A 14,558-nucleotide genomic window follows, 5' to 3' on the forward strand; every position below is an offset into this window, starting at 1 on the left:
TTCTGAGCTCAGTTCCAACCCTTACCAGCTGAGTGACTTGATTAAAGTTATTTAATCTCTCTAAGCCTCAATTTCCTGTTTGCAAAATGGAGACAATCACAATTATAGCTCCCTCAGAGAGTGGCTGTGGGGATTAAATGAGATAAGGCAGACAAGTTCTTTGCACTGTCCCTGGCAAACAGTAAGAGCCGAATAAATGCCAGTGATTCTAACCACTTATAATTGAACCATGGGCGGGTGAAAAAGCATCATCGCCCCCGGCCTCCTGTGGAATAGGATGTCTGGGACGCGGTAGCTACTCTACAGATAATTGGACAGCCACTGAATGAATAAGTGAACGAATGAAGGAAGATGCAGCTAGAGGCCAGAATGAGCAACTAATGCTCCATGTTCTCTTTCTGGTGACGTCCCTTGTAGTGTTTGTGCCAACTGCTTAGGCTCCTTGGACCTCAACTTCTTCATCTGTGAGACGGGCTGGATGTCCCTCCCTCGCCAGGTCAGAGGGACGCTTTCCAGCTACTGCCACGATCCTTCGAGAACTCTTGGCAAAGGTGAGGGTTGGCCAGGAGGACTTCACCCCCCGGCTCTGGGAGGGAGGTAGGCTCACGGAGGGGACTGTTCATAATTGGAGGAGACTGGTCCTTGCATTGCCCCCTCCACATCCACTCTTGACTCCTCTTTCTGCTTTTTGCCCCAAGAGGCTGACGTGGAAAACAGGCTCCATTGCCCTCTGGCTTTCAGCACGATTTGGTCCTTGGGCAGCCCAGTTGGAGGTCCATGGGAGGGAGGAGGCCGTGGTGTTGATTCTCCATACCCCCGCCCCACCCTCTCGGCGTAGCTCTCCCTTTTCGGGCTCCAGGAACTGCTGCCTCCTCTCATCCCTCTGGGTCTAGGGGCAGGAAACACCCAGGTCCTGCCTTTGATCTCATCCATCCTCAGGGCTCAGGTGAACGCACCAGCTGTTTCTTGCCGGGACCCTGAGGGATATAGCACGTACGCCTTTCACCATCCAATCCGTGAAAAGCGCACTCTCCAGGGAAGAGCTCTGCCAGGTGCCCGATCAGAGAAGCTCCGGGACCCAGGCGGGGGCTCCAGCCCCTGTCAGCCACTCGCCGGCTCTGTGAACTCAGGCAAGCCCTGTGCTGACTCCAAGCTGCTCCCCATCTGCAGAGGGGACCCACGAGGTGTCCCCTAGAGCGGCCATCTTCTTAGAGGCGAAAGTTTTAATTTTATTTTATTCTTTTCACCTTTTTACTTTTGTTAGACTGCGTCTAATGACACTGCTCGCACTGGTGGAGTGTCCGGGGAGTGCCCTCTGCCCAGGGGCTCGCGTGCATTCTTTCTAACCTCCCAACAAGCCCGACGGTCATTCTGGAGGAAGGAAGTCTAGCTCCAGATCGAAGTGTAAGGCAAAAATTGAATGTAGTTAAAATTATTCTTGAAAATCTTCTTTTCAAAATCACCGGTGTATTCTGATCTCTCTGACTTAGGATGTATACTCTGCACTGCGAGACTATACATATATAATGTATATGGCCATGTGCAGTATATTAAGGACTATATATGCAAAATATTTTACAGTGTTTTTAATTAAAGGAAGAGCCAGACAGCACATGTAGCCGACTTTGTAGGAATTAAAGGTACCTATGATACGGCCATACTGATTTTACAGATGAAGACATTGAGGTGCAGAGAAGTCAAGCAATTTGTCTAAGGGTGCACAGCTAATAAGTGCTAGAGTTAAAAATTCAAATCCAGATGCATCTGACTCCAAAATCTGTGTTTTGTTTTGTCTTTTCCCTCATGCCATAACATCTGGATTATTTGAATTGGAATAAACAAACAGAGAAACAGAAACTCAAAGCCAGCACTACCAAGGTGACTTTCAGACTTATTTCATGGGAAGTGCCTTCAAATACTAGGCCTGCTGCCTCTTTCACTCGCGGTCTCTTGGCCATGTGGAGGCCCTGCCCTCTGAGGGGTGTCACCCGGGACTCCAACTGGCCCGGGAGGCAGCACAGGACTCAGACTCTACTGCTCAGCCAGCAAGGCCCAGAGCTTTCTCTGAGCAAGGCCATGACGAATGGCGATAATTGTTGGGAGATTAATTTGAGATTCTCAGATGAAAGATAGTACCTAAGTGCCAGGCCAGGGAGCCAGGGAGCCAGGGAGGGAGCGAGCGGGCTCCCGGCCAGCCTGGCGTCCCCATGGTTCCCTTGCTCCCTCAGGCCCTGACCTTGGGCAAGTCATTTAACTTCTTTATGTCGATTTTCTTCATCTGTAAAATCAGCCTAATGATGGCTTCTCTTCCAAACCACTTTGATTCCCAGATGAAAGCATCCATAAAAGTACACAGGATTGCTATTAATTGGGCCATTATTATTTTTATTATTAAATAGATTAAGTCCACTAAACTTTAGCGATGTTTTGACTTCCACCTGCCAGGCAGGAGGAACGGTTAACTCTCAGATGACAGGCCTCTCTGAAGTCACCTTGGCTGGGAGGCCGGCAGACGGGCGCCTCCCTCAGCAAGGCCTCTGTCGCCCGGGCAGCACAGTCCGTGCTGGGCGTGATAGCGACTTCTGCTGCCACCTTTAAGTATACGTGTCTCCAAACAACTGTCCGCCCCGCTCGCAGCAATTAGAAAGAACCGGAGATGGGATGCCTGAGTTCTCGGCCTTGGCTGTGCGATTTGATGGGCAAACCGTGGAAACTCTTTGCCTGTCAGCTTCTGCAGCTGGGTAATGGGAATCTACATCATCCCACCCTCTCCAGGCCAGGCTGGGAGGAGACAGCACAGGCAGGCGTCAGCACTATTGTCAGGTCCAGCGCAGCCGTCATCCCGTCTCTAAAATATCGGCCTGCAGCTCTGAGACAGGAAGTCAGTGCAGGAGGGTGATCCTTGATCTCAGACCCCATTTCCACCCGTTAGTTACCAACACTGCTGATGGCTTTCATTGTCAGAGAGAAAGCACTTGCAGATAGCAAAGAAAATGAACTTTTCCCTTCATTTAAGGGCCAGTGCACATCTTTCTGGATTTGTGAGGCATATGTATTATAAAAATATAAAAATAGGGCCGGCCCGGTAGGACAGCAGTTCACACATTCTGCTTGAGTGGCCTGGGATTTACCGGTTCAGATCCCAGGTGCGGACATGGCACCACTTGGTGAGCCATGCTGTGGCAGGCATCCCACATATAAAGTAGAGGAGGATGGGCATGGATGTTAGCTCAGGGCCAGTCTTCCTCAGCAAAAAGAGGAGGATTGGCAGATGTTAGCTCAGGGCTAATCTTCCTCAAAAAAAAAAAGAAAAAGAAAAAAATAGCTTTACCTTCCTTCTTATACATCAACCAGAATACGTAAGTGATGCACGCCTGGCGAGAAAATAGCCATCAGCACGAGAAGAAACCTAAATCGCCCACAGCCCTACGACCCAGGGTCCCCAGTGGGAAGCCTTTGAGGGTTGTGTGTACCTCCCACGTTCTGATGCTTCTGTCCCACACAACTCCAGTTAATGCTGCAGGTCTTAGTGCCTAAAAGAGAACATTTATTGGCAAAGAGCCTTAGATTCTAAGGGAGGAGACGTGAGTCCAAGACTCCTCATGCCACGAAATATCAGGGCCATATTTCCTTCTCTGATGGTGAGTTTTGTCCTTTACACCAGGAAGCCATTGATTGGATCAGGGTCTCCAGAAGTGTGGAACAGGGACACACTTCAATTTTCTAATCACTACATATTTATTAGAATGCATTAATGAATTGGAACAAATGCTTATATTAGGAAAATCTACATGCAGCAAATCAGATCCACAATTTCATGAATGTATTTTGAAATACATTCATCTAAGTTAAAAAGTGAGATGTTTTAAAGCAAACTATAAGTAAATAGCAGTGCAGATGGCATTCAGCTACGACAAGCCATCCCAGAGTGGCTGGCGATGAGTAAGAGCTGGAAAATGCTGGACCAAAGCATCTCTAGATTATTTCCAGCTCTAAGATTCTCCAAAGGGACTGGTGGAATCGGTCACCAGGCCTCTCACAGGCCTTGTCCACTCAGCTCTGACAATGCTCGTAACACAACTCCAAGTTTTTCACTGGATGGTCCATGTTTTTCAGAAATTTCTCTCTGCCCCATAGCCGGAACCTACTCTCTTACCACAATACCACATAGTGATAGATCCAGGCTTGGGGGAGAGTGAATGAGAGTAGCCCAGGAAGCCTTTTCAAACTCTTTCAGAGCCTGCAAGCATTTATCAAGCACCTACTGTGTGCCAGTAGATGTGCTGAGTACTCACTGATGACCTTCTCTTTTAACCCTCCTGCAACCCTGTGAACTCTTACCTGCACCTTTGTCACCAGGGGGGCCTTCGGCCAGTCACTTAGCTACTAGGACCCATTTTCTCTTCAGTAAAATGAAGAGAATGAAATCCACCCTGTGCACCTCGCTGGATCAGCACCAGGATCAAAAGAGACAGAATATGTGGGGGCTGGCCCCGTGGCCGAGTGGTTAAGTTCGCACGCTCCGCTGCAGGCGGCCCAGTGTTTCGTTGGTTCGAATCCTGGGCGCAGACATGGCACCGCTCATCAAACCACACTGAGGCAGCGTCCCACATGCCACAACTAGAAGGACTCACAACGAAGAATGCACAACTATGTACGGGGGGCTTTGGGGAGAAAAAGGAAAAAATAAAAAAATCTTAAAAAAAAAAAAGAGACAGAATATGTGAAGTGCCTCGGAAAATAGAAAGCCCTGCATAAGAGAAAGAAAGAAAAGAAGAACACCGGAAAACCTCTCTCCCTCTCCCTTGCCTTCTCTTTAACAAAACTCGCTGTGTGCCGTTAGATTATCTGTGAGGACCTAAGACGTCCGTAACTGGACAGAGGTCTTGCTTCTGCGTGTGAAACTGAATTGGGCCACAGCCGTCCTCAGATGTATCACTGCCGCCTTCTACAGCCAGTCAGCAGTGGCTAAGTTCCAAGCCCTTGGGTCTGAAAGCCCGAGTTTGGGTTCCACCTCTTAACTTCTGAGTAGTGTGTCCTTGGGCAAGCTGCTTGACCCCTCTGGGCCTCTCCCTCCTCCATGATAAACTGGAGGATGGTGGGATTTGTTGGGAGGGTGCCATGTGCTGGAATGCAGACAGCAGTGGCACAGGGCTCGGCTCAGAGCCTAGGATGAACGTGCGCTGTCATTCTCATCCTCCACTCCGCGAGGTATGATCATTACTCCCACTTAAGACATGACAAAACCGAGGCTCAGAGACGTGAAGGCACTGGGTCAAGGCTGCACAACCAGGAAGCAGCAAGGCAGAGATTTGAACCCACTTCTTTTTTTCTTTTTTTAAGGATTCGCACCTGAGCTAACATCTGTTGCCAATCTTCTCTTTTTTTTTTTTTCTTCTTCTTCTCCCTAAAGCTCCCCAGTACAGAGTTGTATATTCTAGTTGTTATATCCTTCTGGCTCTGCTGTGTGGGACGCCGCCTCAGCATGGCCTGATGGGCGGTGCCATGTTCTTGCCCAGGATCCAAACCGGCGAAACCCTGGGCCACCAAAGCAGAGCTCGCGACCTTAACCACTCGGTCAGGGGGCCGGCCCCTGAACCCACTTCTGACTCAGGTCCTGCTTGCTTGTTTGCAGTGTGCATCATGCCTCTCCCTGGGAAGGGAGGAGGTCTTAGAGAGAGAGAAAGAGGGAGACGAAGGTGCCGGAGAAAGGTGCTTTGGATTCGGATCACAGAGTCCTCGCCTGCTGAATGGTGCTTGCCGACTTCAATAGCCTTTCACTCATTATCTCACACAATGTGGCTGATGCAGTCACCGCCAAGCCGGGATTGTACTGGAGGCTCCCATCTTGAGAGTCTCAATTTCTGCCTAAAATGTGCTTCAGTTTCATAATTTGCAGACTGAAAATCAGGATGCACCACTTGCCTCCTCATGTACGCAACACCCACAGCAGCTACTGTAGAGTTTCTGAAACCAGACTGTCCCAGGAGACGTGTTTTTCGTTGGTTTTGGCACAGAAACATTTCACCTGCGTGGAGATCATGCCCACCGCCTCTCCAGCCCCCGTGAGTCCTAAGCTGACCGGCTGTGCCGGTTTGGGATCCGCAGTCGTTAGGCAGCGGCGGCCCCCACTGGCGCCCAGGTCACAGCGATTACTACCTCATTTTCTTGTTTTCAAGACGCACATTTATTTTTTTCCACTTTTAAGCTTGTATGACATCAGAACAGATCTTAAAAATCTATGGGTACATTTAGCATTCTAGTAATCTTTTTTTTCTTTCCTCCAGAAAAGCTGTTGAACCATCAGTGTCAACTTGGGGCGAGCAAAAACACGGGGACCAGAAGCCCGGGTGGAAGGAGCCCTCGGGGAACGAGCTGGAGCCGCAGCGCCCTCTGGTGTCCGAGGGGCTCCTGCCGGGACGTGCAGGGGCTGCGTGAAGGCAGCGAGGCGGGGTTCCAGAACATCTGCCCAACTTTTCTTCCCCCATAAGGGAGGAAGCTGCAGGTGGTGTGCTCTGTCTCGTGCCTGCCTCATCCGTAACAGTCGGCGCATCAAATTGACCTTCCAAGAGCTGATAGCTCAGCAACCACAACCCAAACGGTGAGTCCTGACCTGGTGCAACAGCTCTCCGGAGGGGTCCCGGGGACCCCACCCCCTGGTTTCTTTTAGCTCTTTCTTCCCGGAAGGGTCCAGAGAAGTGCCCTTTGAGGCAAGATGAGAAGAGGGGCTGATGTACATTTCCAGGCCCCCAGGACCTCCCCGCATCCTCGGCTGTGGCCTCTTGGCGCTCTGTTCGCCCTCCATCACACTGGGCAGCTCTAGCCATTTGACTCTGCAGCTGACCCCAGTCATGGGGGCCCTGCGTTTCCTCCAAGGGGCAGGATCCATCCTGCATCCAGCCCCCGACATTGGTCAGACTCCCATTCCTGACCTGGTTAGTCAGGTCTCCTAACAGATTGCTGGAAGGAAGCAGCTTTGCCTGACTACCCAGTCCGATCCGGGATGGAATGAGGGTGATTAAGCAGTCAGAACAAAGTGGGAAGGAACCTCCAGCCTCAGCTGCTCCAAAACAGCCGAACCACACTGTGCCCGAGCAAATGTTGCCATCCAGATCATGGACAGTGAACACTTAGAATATTTCACAGCTGTGACAATGTAACTGCTACCCCTTTGGGTTTACTGTACAGGAAAGACCCTCTGAACCTGAACAGCATCTCTAGAGCATCCTTCACGTTCTTAGGCAATGGTTCTCAAACTGGTGTCTCCTGGCTAACAGCATTAGCATCAGCGGGAGCCTCCTAGAACTTTGTAGAAATGAAACTTTTTGCCCCCACACACACCAAATCAAGAGCTCAGGTAAATGGAACCCAACAATCTGTGTTTATCAAACCTTCCGTGTGAATCTGATGTGTGCTGGAGACTGAGAACCGTTATTTTAAGGGAAAATGGAGAGAAGACCCATTATGAACCATGCACCTTGCTGGACACTTTCTCGTGTGTATTATGTCGGTCTGGTCAGTTTGGGGTTTGGTTTGGAGGGCCTGAGATGATGCCAAGCCTGGAAGTGGAAGAGCCGTCGAACAGCTTTCTGAGTGCTCTCCAATGGAAAGCCACCATTTCGTTCGAAATGAGTTCCCAGAACTGTGACACACATAAAATTTAAACGTAAAGACATGTTACCAGGTAAAATATAAAGGAGACTCCTATCCCTCAATTCATGCTTCCCTCCCGAACCTGGTGAGCTCCTCTACCTCCGCCAAGGGCTCGGCTCAGAGGTTACTTCCTCTGTGAGGTCTTGCTGGCTCGTCCCCCAGGCGGAATTAGCCCCATCTTCCTCCCCATTCAAGACATCGAACTCACATATGGCAACACTTCAGTGAGCATGATGTTGGAGGACACCTGTTTATCTGTATCTCTGTCTCTCCCGCCAGATAAATAAAACTCAATAAAACTGTTTTAAATGAATGAATGAGCCAAATGTAAGGAGATGACCAGACAACATTTAATGGCAGAGTTTACCAATGGGGCAAGTTGTCTGCCACCACCACCACCGGCCCTAAATCAGTTCATGTCAGAATCCCAGCTGGAGAATCAGCCTCTGAACTGTGCTCAGGTCACCACCGCGTCCTGAGGCAACCATCACAGCAGTCCCCCAGCTCCCTCGCTGGAGACCGGCTGCGAGGTGCAGAGATGTTCTCCATCGGACTCCATTGGCATGATGGTGTGAGGGCAGGGAAAATGTTGGCCATCATTGTTTTCAGATTTTTCTGTAGACGAAAATGGCATAAGAATGTAAAAGGAGACGTATATACCTAATAGTCTCCAGAAACTTGCTCATGGCGGGATCCTGCAACCAGCCAGCACATTTCTCCTTCTAAGTCCTTTCTTCACTTGGCAGGATGCTCATCAAAGGAGGTCTACTCCAAGAAAATTGGAGTCGCTGAATTGGGAAGGCCACAGTAACCCAATGAAAATGAGCCCTGCGTTTTTAGGGAGTTGTATCCCTTTGGAGTTTGTTGACTTTTCCTTTCTTTTCTTTTTTGTAAGGCAAGATTCGTTATTCCTCCTTTTCGTTTTCATCTTGCTTATATAGATGGTTGATGACATACCCAGAAGTTTGACTTGGTTTGCAGAATGGATTCACATCTGTTCTTAGGATTTCCATAAAATGAAAGGCTTATCAGTTTGCATCTGTGAAAGACAGAACAGAAGCCTTTATTGTGCTGTAAAAGCTCAAGTGCCAGCTATTTCTTATATTTTCCAGGAATAAAGGAAAATCCAGAGAGGATTCAGAGACACTCCGAATCAGTGAAGCATAAATAGGCACCTTTATTACGCACTCATGTGTGCCAAGACCTCTCAGAGCACAATCTTATTCAATCCTCACATCGCCCTGTGGGGTAGATAGTTTGAATCCTCATTTTATAGACGTGGAAGCTGAAGCTCAGAGAGGTTAAGTAACTTCCCCAAGGTCACACAGCTACTATGTTGCAGACCTGGATTTCTATTTGGAGCTATTCAATTCCAAAGCCACATTTCTTAACCATTTCACGTTGGTCAAGTACAGCCTGCAGTCGCTGAAGCCATAAGCATTATTTAAAGGCACAGCTGTGCCACAGCTCCAGCCAATCATTGCCATATCTTCCAATCCTTCTACAGAAACTGGGAAGCCTGATTTTGTGGGAAGAGACTAAAATGTTGGTAATTGGTTAAAAACAATTTAAAACGTCATGCGGGAATACGTGATGCATCTGGTCTGCGGGACCTCCGTGCGAGCGGCTGAGGTCTTTGCTGTGAACATCTCAGTTCAGCCTCTCTCTGCCACATCCTCTTCCCACCCGCCAACAGTGCTGACTTTGAGAGCACTTCCCAAACTCCTGTACTTGAGTCCCTGCTTCTGAGTCTGTTTCTCTGGAACTTAACCTGTTACACACAGGAAGGGGGAAAAAGTCTGAATATCCGAGCATTTTACCCCAAAGAAACTCAAATAGCTGGAGATCCAAATTATTGGGTCAGACTGAGTCTACTGAGTTAAACCAAGTTTACTGCTCATCCCCACTGATATTCAGCCAAGTGGAGGCTCGTGAGGAAGATTCAGTCAGTCATGGATGAAGGAGCTACACACACATGCATACGTGTGTGTGTAAATTAGCAACTCTGCTCTCTCTGTTTTTAAAACAGTCTTAACCTAAACTGGCTGTGAGCAGTGGTGTGCTGGTAACTGTCTGACGATGGGCAATCCGCAGGGGGAAAAAGCCCTGCTTTATAGCCTTGCCTATTTCCCTGGTGCACATTCTCCCACACGGCTGATTTGCAGCCGCCTGTGCAAGGTCACCAACTGCCGGCTGGGAACCGATGTGCACCCTCAGCTCTTGGAGCAGGTGTGGGCCCGCTCCAGCCCCCACTGGTGGTGAATTTCGTACAAGTCGGCAGCACCTTCAGCACTTGGTTGTGTAAACGGTTCAATTCAACAGGTGTTCACTGAGCATCTGCTGCGTTCGAGACGGTGTGCTCGGTCCCCTGAGACACCTGGAGGAGAAGAGCCGACGCTCTGTCCCACGGCTGCAGAGAGCCTTCCTGGAGATCCTAGAGAGCGAGTGCCTGCCCTGGGGGAAAGTTGGACAAGACCATTGGCTTTTATCCTCTTTTCTCCTGGGACTCACATTCCAGAGACAGTCACATTTGTGCTTCCGGGTCCTTTGGTCCTCAATCTACTCCTTTGTCATTTCACTCATAATAATCCAACCTGGGTGTTGTAAGCACAAATGCCGATGGGACACAGATACAACACTTTAGCCTCTCTGGATGATGCTATCTCCCTGCTCAGAGGATCGCTGTTGCTTCCGGAGGGCAGGCAGAGTGGGCCAATCACCTCTTCCCGCTCAGGGATGGTTTGGGAGGCTGGGCTTCACGTTTTGTGAGGCAGCATACGCTTCTATTTGCCCTGCTCCTAGGCTGCCACTTTGCAGGGACCCCTTCTGGAAGTCTCGGGTATTCACCAATGCTGCTTCTCCTTGATGGGTCTGAATTCCATTTTTTAAAATCTCCCTGCATCCGTGAGTCACCCAATGTGGGGCTCACCGCTCGGTCTCTCTCTTGGTTCTTGAAGTCCTGGCTGCCCTGATAGCCCTGGACGCTGCCTTTTGGTTCTCCAGCCTGAGACACTCCCAAGAGCTCTGCTTGATGCCCTGCCTCCTCGCTGCCACTGTCCCCATGGCTCCTCAGCCTCCAGGACCGCACAGCCAAGCAGCTGGCAAGCGCCTCGAGTGTGCCCACTTCCTTCTGAAGCATGTTCCTCCTCTCTGAGACCGCAGCCCCTCAAGCTCCAGCATCCTTAGTTGCTCTTCAGTATCATCCAACAGATATTTTTTATGTCCAGCTTTTCTAGTCGTTCTTAGTGGGAGGGAGATGAGCCAGTCCGTCGTAGCTAGAAGGCAAAGACGTAACTCCTCATTTTTAAGTGTTGGCAACAGACCTAATTTTTAAAATATGTCGTGTGATCCAACTCTTAAAAGCCAAACAAAACATATCTTTAGGCCAGTGCTGGCCCCAGGCTGCCAGCTTGTGACCTCTGGTGTGTTGGAATGCAGGCGAGCAAGAGCGGCTCTCCAAGGAAGGCTGGGTCCTGACTCGGGTTTGTGGAGCAGAGTTCGGGGGAACGAAGCGTCCTGGCCACCTTGGGTCAGCTGCCAGAGGACACACATCGGACTCCACCTTTTTCTTTTTTCCCTCTCAAATTGGTCTCCTGTTCTTGGCTTCCCAAAAGAGAAAAGTGGTTGTGTGAGGTCTATGGAAAAAGCACTGGACCTGGGGTCAGACGGGCCTGGGTTCAGATCCTGCCTCTGCCACTTACTTGCTGTGTGACTTTGCGTCAGTCACTTCACCTGCTTTGAGCCTAAGTTTCTTTGAGTGTTGTTAATATTCCCCTCATAGGATTCGAACTGTGGGGATTAAATGAGATAATGAGATGTATGTGGCAGGTAGTCACTATGTGTCATTTGAAAGCCAGGTCCTACCTCCCCAGAAGCTTCTCTTTGGCCTCTCCTTCTCTTGCCCTGTTCAGACCTGCAGATTCTTTGATCTGTTGTGTTTTCAACCCCGGGGCCTTTGCTCTTTCCACAAGGAGACAGAGAGGCAGTTGTGGGCTGCTCCTCACACTTACCCTCTGTGATACAGCCACCGCGGGGGGCCAGCAGGCTCCAGCCCCGGGCGGTGAGGTGGTGTCACTCCACCCTGGGATGGTGAGATTTATTTCTGGGAAGACCAGGGCTTGGGGAGAGCAGAGGTCACAGAATTAATTCCCCATAAAACTTAAAAAAATAAAGAAGAGAAAATGATAGAGTCACCTAGTGTCACCCTCAATTCATCAGTTTTCCAATTCTCCCCAGCTTTGGAGAAAAGAGAACATACTGAATTGTTAATTAACAAAGGCTTCTAGATGTCACAAGCACAGGAAAACATCGGGTGTCAGGCTGCCTCCAATCACACCATGCTAGCCATATACTTTGTTGTTGTTGCTGTTCTCGTTGTTTTGAACCAACAAAACACTGTGAGTAGGCAACCAAGGGCTGGGAGAGGCCGCCTCCCTGTTTCTTCTGGGCTTCAGCAGTCTCTGAAAGCAAAGAACTATAAAATATTTTAGAAACACCTTCCCTCGAACCCCGCCCGTGAATAGATTTTGGTAAAGACCCTGAAAGTGAATACTCCATCTGCCTCAAGACTAAGAAGCGAAGAAGCCGGCAGGATGGGTGGGCCCCTGTGAAGAAATGCTGGGCAGAGGGGGGCAGAAGAAGCACACGGAAGAGCAGTGACCTGCCTGACTCCGGGGCCTTGGATGTCTCTGAGGCCCTCACTTGACCCATGGAGCTGTCACCCAAAGGTCTAGATTTTGATTCAAAATGGTGCTTAAAGGCAAGAATACGAGGGAAAAAAACCAATAGATTATTTCCAAAGCCAAAGATTTAATTTTTGTTAAATCTGGAAAAGAGATTGTTAATTTGGTAGAAGGTGGACCTGCTCTTTGCCGGGTCCTGTTCAAAGCTCGCTGAGTGCTCAGCAGAGCCCCGGAGCTCAGGGCTGCTTATCTCATCTGCTGGCACCAGCGCCAGAGCTCAAATCCAGTTCTTTGCTTTGCTCCCACTCCAGTCCCTGCCTGGCTGGAAGAAAACCCCCCTGCAGAAAGGCGCCTCGTGTGAGTGTGTCTAGATCCAAGAGCTCACACGTAGCGATGTGTGCAAATGCTCTCTGAGCTCTCATCGGAGAGAATTATATAATAATATCATATGATTTTGCAAGAAGTTCACCAGGGCTGCCTCAGAGGCCGTCTGCCAAGACACTGTTCAGACAGGGAGGCGTCAGAGCTGCCACTACAAAGTGGATGCTAATTATCTAAAACAATGTATGTAATAGGCAAAGAAAAAAACAGGACCTGCTCTTTCAGCCCCAACCACTCATCTGTTCCAGCGCCAACTGCACAGTTACTTAGCCCCAGGAGCTGTAATTAGCCATTTGCAAATTAATAAGACCTTCAAAAAAAGAAAAAGGCTGCAGGGGAAAAGAATGGTGGGAAACCTCATATCTCTGATTCTCGAGGAATATGTTTAGCCTGCAATTACCTCATTAAATGTCCAAAACGCGCTCAATATATGCTGTGTGCCTCCTGCCCGGCTGGAGGAGATGGGTGCTGGTCTCCCAGGCCCGGAGAGGCAGGCAGTTCGGGAAAGAGACCTGCCAGAGCAGCTTATTGCCCTGTTTCTGCCTTAAACCCGAATTGCTTGTCTGGTTTGAGTTTGCAAACGCTAATGACCGTGCTTAATTATGCCAGAGAAATTAAAACATCCCCAGGTGAACCAAATGCTATATCACGCTGGTTCTTAAAAAGCCAGGGGACCGGGCATGACTCAGTCCCGGTAACAATGGGTAATGCCAAACCGAGGGCAGTGTCATTAGCTCTTTAATCCTATTGGCCTTTAATAACAAAATGGACGTAATGAATGGTTGGTCGGCTCGGTTTGGTGGAGGACGGTTTCTCTCCCAATAATGAAAAACTTTTCTCTTCTTCTTTCTGCTTTTCCTGTTGGCAAAGGAAGTTTGGAGATGAAAGAAGGCGCGGCGAGCTGGAGGACTCATGTTATAGCGTGCTTAACCAACTGATGGAGTCACTGCAGGTCCTCTGCCTTCCACCTTCAGGGTGCCACGTACGGGGAACAACTGTGACGACTGTTATGATAAACCGTAACGACCAGTCAGCATTCAGTGTGTTTTAGCCGTACAAATTATTCTAATCTCCACGTCAACTTTGCAAAGGGGTGTTATCAGGCCCATATTACAGAGAAGGAATCTGCTGCTCAGATGGGTTTAGAAGTCTGCTCAGGATCAAGCAAGAGAGGATTCGAATCTAGGCGACCTGCCCGTGGAGTCCCTTGCCCCATGCCCCCTGACCTCGGGAGTCTCTCAAGAGCATTAAGCTCAGGCCTACACAAGGGCCAGGGAGTGACAGTCCATTCTCTGAGCTTTCTTTGCTGGAATCATTGCCCAGCGAGGGGCAGTCTTGTACATGTCAGCCTAGCGAGTGCGGCTTAGCTGCCCTACTTCTGAAGCCTCCGGTTTTCCAGAGTCTGGCCAACTTCCGACAGTCTACCCACAGAGCTTCATCAATCTAGGGTGCAACTTTGAACTTGAGAAAAATGAACATCTCAGTGAATTGACAGCGTGTGACATTATGAGTGATGGTAAGAACGGGAGATGAGTGGTACGAGGCAAAGCAGACGGTGAGACCAGTCAGTGAAGGGAAGGGCTAGGAGCAGAAAGGGGGATGCTTCAGACCAACACTGGCTGCTAGACAGTTTCACAGAGGGCCAGCATAGTGCAGCGAGGGAGGACCAAGTCAAAGGTGAGCATGCTGGGCTGGATGGGGGCATGGGAGAGATGTGCGCAATGTTTCTCTCTTTTTTTTTTAAGCAATTATTTATTTTTTTGGTGAGGAAGATTGGGCCTGAGCTAACATCCGTTACCAGTCTTCCTCTTTTTGCTTGAGAAGATTGGCCCTGAGCTAACA

General features: G+C 49.4%; 1 long non-coding RNA gene across 1 annotated transcript; it reads left to right on the forward strand.

Moving 5' to 3' along the window:
* Nucleotides 1-264: 264 nt before the first annotated feature.
* LOC124242374 (uncharacterized) lies at nt 265-14,504 on the forward strand. Its single transcript, XR_006889433.1, has 4 exons — nt 265-551; nt 1,265-1,404; nt 6,288-6,601; nt 13,591-14,504. It is a non-coding gene; the product is annotated as an uncharacterized LOC124242374 (long non-coding RNA).
* Nucleotides 14,505-14,558: the final 54 nt, after the last annotated feature.

Source organism: Equus quagga, chromosome 7, assembly GCF_021613505.1.
Source record: "Equus quagga isolate Etosha38 chromosome 7, UCLA_HA_Equagga_1.0, whole genome shotgun sequence".
In the NCBI taxonomy this organism is placed as follows: domain Eukaryota; kingdom Metazoa; phylum Chordata; class Mammalia; order Perissodactyla; family Equidae; genus Equus; species Equus quagga.